At 46.4% G+C, this 4,685-nt stretch overlaps 1 pseudogene; it reads right to left on the bottom strand.

Moving 5' to 3' along the window:
• Positions 1-1,002: 1,002 nt before the first annotated feature.
• LOC123725193 (histamine H2 receptor pseudogene) lies at positions 1,003-2,062 on the bottom strand (annotated as a pseudogene).
• Between the last annotated feature and the right edge of the window lie 2,623 nt (positions 2,063-4,685).

Here is a 4,685-nt window from a genome sequence, read left to right as displayed (position 1 = left end):
TCTTTGTGTCTCTCCTTCACTTTCGTCCAGTGGAGATGTTTTCTATGTTACTTTTTTTTACCTCTGTATACATCAGTGTGACTGACCTGCACTGTCTGTTCGTCTCACCTGTGTTATGTGTCTGTCTGGCTCATCTGTGTCCAGGTAGTAGAAGGTGAGTTAGGACGTGAAACGGAGAGAGAGGGCCTCTTGTTGGTGACATAATAAGAACATAATACTCTATTGTCTGACATGTACCTTTATCATGTGTCCTGTATGTGTTACCTGGTCCCGATCCAGTATGTTACTACTGTGTAATGTACAGTACTGTGTGTTTTACCTGGTCTGGTCAGCGATGGTGCTGCTGTTTCTCTCCTGCAGTGTGAGGCTCTTCCCCTCTGGTTGATTGTCCTTGAGGAGGGTGTCTCTGTGGCCATTGGTCAGATGAGTGTCTCTGTGTGCATTAGAAAGATGGCACTCGTTTCTGCAGGGACACACAGATAGTTGTGGACGTGTGTCTCCACGCTAGCCCCCATCCAGCACAGCAGCTCCTCATAGGCCCTGCGGAAGTCCCTGTTCAGGGCCGGGTACAGGATGGGGTTGACAGTGGAGTTAAAGTAGCCCAGCCACAGCACCACAGAGAAGGCAGTAGCAGGGGGATTAGTCTCTGCCCCGATGCCCATGCAGGTAAAGGTACAATAGTGAGGTATAACCAGCAGATAACTAAGGGCCCCAGAACTGCTGCTAGTGTCACTGTGGCCGCCGCTGATGCTGTGCGTGCGAGCAGTGGCAGCTCGGATACGCCGTACCCGAATGGATGGATGAAGACAGGTTAGAGAAACAGGTCAGCAGATGGACGACTGAGCGGATTACATTAATAAATGGATGTAACTCTAAGAGCTACTACTAATTCTTCCAGTACTACTATTGATGCTCCAGACATAATTACTAGTATCACTTCTACCACTGGTAATGGTACTACTGCACAACAAATATGGATAAGAAATAAAACACTAACCTGTTCACGTGCTATCCAAAAGATTCAGTGGTACATATCGTACATGACCAGTAGTGGGAGGTAGAAGTTACCAAAGGCATCCAGAAGCACGTAGTTGTTGTGCCACTCAAAGCGGCAGGTGCGTCCCTCCACCTCGACCCGGTCCAGGTTCTGCACCCTGAAGTCACCCGTGTTCCAGCCCAGGTGGATGGGGAGGAAGGAAGTGGGGAAGAGACCCAGATGACAGTGATGGCCTGAGCTACCCGGGGAGGGGTGACCCTGCAGGGGCCGCATAGCGGAGTTGAGATGGCCAGGTAACGGTCCACACTGATGGCCAGCAGGGTCAGGATGGAGGCTGTACAGAGCATCACATCCAGAGAGATGTAGATGTTACAAAGGATGCCCCCCAGGGGCCAGTGTCCACTCAGCAGCTCCAGGGTGGCAGAGAGGATCAGCACCAGCAGACCCAGTAACAAATCCGTCACGGCTAGCAGAAAAAAGCCGTTAGAAATGCGGCACAGGTGGCGGCTGAGCCCCACGGCCAAACACACCAGCATGTTCCCGCAGATGGTCAGCACGATGAAGGACACTAGAAACAGCCAACGGAGAGCCGTGTAGATCATGGTGTCCCACCCCCACGCTAGGTCACAAGGACCAGCCTGCCTCCACATCAGTCCACTGCTACGGCAGCTTCTCTGCTCCTGCAGGCAGGACTACGGACAGGGCTACTGATAGAATCCAAGCCTCAACACTCTTCTTATCAAGTGTCATGACGTGGCCCTTTCTGGGTATAGATCGTGGCATCCCTCTCTCTCTCTCTCTTTCCTACACCCAGGTTCTGTTATCTCAGGTCTTAAATTCCTGGAGGAGACGCTCTCCTCCTGGCCATGCAGTATAGAGAGAGAGAGTTTCACAGTAGAACAAAATAACTTCTACTACATCACAGAACTTGAGAACAGAACAATATCCATGTTTTGGAGAATGTGTAAACGGTCGGTGGAGAAGCCAGCTACGACCTGGTCCGTTTTGTTTCACGTTTGTGTCCTCATGAAAGACAATCCAGGCACATTACCATAACTCTGTTTATACAGGTCCCTCTGTTATGAGGTTTGCGTCTAATTATTGTATAAAATGAATGAGTAAAGATGAAACTATTTGTGAAATGATGTAATGCTATGTTAAACTGTTAATGTGTGAGAATTGTATTCCCTTTAAAGATTAACTAAGTCATTGGCCCACCCCCATGAGCACAGACATTATCTGGCTCATGGGACAGCCCTTTTCTACTGTTACGAATAAAACCCCCACCTGAAGAAATCCTCTTCAGACCATGCATACCTCGGTCAGCTGAGGGGGCAGAGGTTTGAGTAGAGACCCCAAAAACCTCAGTTTAAGCTAAGGTTGTAATGGTTGTTGAATTCCTAACCATACCACGTGGAGCATTGGCTACATGGGTGGAAATGGTTAAACTCTGAGACTATCGATCCCGACAGAATAAGAGAAAATCTTAGATACTAATTACTAGTCTGCAGCTAGAAATTGTGTCAACCTGGGATGCGAAGACCGACAACCGCCGAAACATCTATTCTATAAGAACATTTCTGAATGGTACTCTGAAGTGTCCGTTCTAACCATGAAAGACTTCAGGGAAGCAGAGAGACGCTTGGATTAACTTTCCAACAGAAGGACTGACGATTCCAACACAGATCACGATGACACACTGGGCGTAAATATATATTGATTGCAATTATTCCCAAATTAGTGAGCGTTCATGTGCAAAGGATTAGCATTTCAATAAATATAATTATCAACTGTGTAGTGACTCCATTTTGTCTTTCCCGCCCTTCTCAGTCCACACCCACTTCCCTTTGTCCACCAAGCCGTTATATCGGCTTAGCCCACTACGGAACCTCCCCTATCATTTCCTTGTAACCATATCTACTGTTTGTTTATGCATTAATGTGATTATTTAGTTAGTTAGTAAATACATGATTAAGAGAATTGATGTATGGATGATTCATAGTAAAGGCTGGGTTCGTGCAGATAACCAACAATTTACGACGTTACGACATTTGGAATGAGACTAATGTGAGGTAAAGAATAATTAAGTAATTAGAAGACTAATTGATCAGATATAAAAATATCTGAAGAGTTATATTAGGAAAATTATAACTTTGTAATCTGAAGATTTTCCTTGGTGCCACAACTTCCTAGTTAATTACATTTACATGATTAGTTTTAGCAGCTTTCCAATCTTTAGGAATCTTGGATGATACGAAGGAGAGTTTGAACAGACTAGTAACAGTGGTTGCAAAAATGGCGGCGGATAATTTTAGAAAGAGAGGGTCCAGATTGTCTAGCCCAGCTGATTTGTACGGGTCCAGGTTTTGCAGCTCTTTCAGAACATCTGCTATCTGGATTTGGGTGAAGGAGAAGCTGGGGAGGCTAGGGCAAGCAGCTGCGGGGGGTGCGGAGCTGTTGGCCGGGGTTGGGGTAGCCAGGAGGTAAGCATGGCTAGCCGTAGAGAAATGCTTATTGAAATTCTCGATTATCATGGATTTATCAGTGGTGACAGTGTTTCCTAGCCTCAGTGCAGTGGGCAGCTGGGATGAGGTGCTCTTATTCTCCATGGACTTTACAGTGTCCCAGAACTTTTTGGAGTTAGAGCTGCAGGATGCAAATTTCTGTTTGAATAAGCTAGCCTTTGCTTTCCTAACTGACTGTGGACTATATCTGTTCTTAGTTCTACATTTTTTGAAAGGGGCATGCTTATTTAAGATGGTGAGGAAATTACTTATAAAGAACAACCAGGCATCCTCTACTGACGGGATGAGGGCAGTATCCTTCCAGGATACCCGGGCAAGGTCGATTAAAAAGGCCTGTTCGCAGAAGTGTTTTAGGGAGCATTTGACAGTGATGAGGGGTGGTCGTTTGACCGCGGACCCATAACGGATGCAGGCAATGAGGTAGTGATCACTGAGATCCTGATTGAAAACAGCAGAGGTGTATTTGGAGGGCAAGTTGGTCAGGATAAAATCTATGAGGGTGCCCATGTTTACGGATTTAGGGTTGTACCTGGTGGGTTCATTGATAATTTGTGTGAGATTGAGGGCATCTATCTTAGATTGTAGGATGGTCGGGGTGTTAAGCATATCTCAGTTTAGGTCACCTAACATTACGAACTCTGAAGATAGATGGGGGGCAATCAATTCGCATATGGTGTCCAGGGCACAGCTGGGAGCTGAGGGGGTTCTATAAAAGGCGGGTACAGTGAGAGACTTATTTCTGGAGAGATACATTTTTTTAATTAGAAGCTCGAACTGTTTGGGCATAGACCTGGAAAGTATGACAGAACTTTGCAGGCTATCTCTGCAGTAGATTAGGATGCCACCTTAGGATGTCACCTTTCCAACAAGTCAGTTCCTCAAATTTCTGCCCTGCTAGAGCTGCCCCGCACAACTGTAAATGCTGTTATTGTGAAGTGGAAACGTCTAGGAGCAACAACGGCTCAGCTGCGAAGTGGTAGGCCACACAAGCTGGGAGCTTCATTAAATGGGTTTCCATACCCGAGCAACCGCACACAAGCCTAAGATCACAATGCCAAGCGTCGGCTAGAGTGGTGTACAAGCATACCATGCGATTGTTTGAGGATGGCACCCCACATCAAAATATATAACCAGCACAGGCTTCATAAAATCACAAATAGCGA

The sequence above is a fragment of the Salmo salar genome, chromosome 11 (assembly GCF_965601325.2).
Source record: "Salmo salar chromosome 11, fSalSal1, whole genome shotgun sequence".
In the NCBI taxonomy this organism is placed as follows: Eukaryota; Metazoa; Chordata; class Actinopteri; order Salmoniformes; family Salmonidae; genus Salmo; species Salmo salar.
The sequence above is the reverse complement of the archived record's forward strand: the minus strand, read 5'-3'. Positions and strand labels throughout refer to the sequence as shown.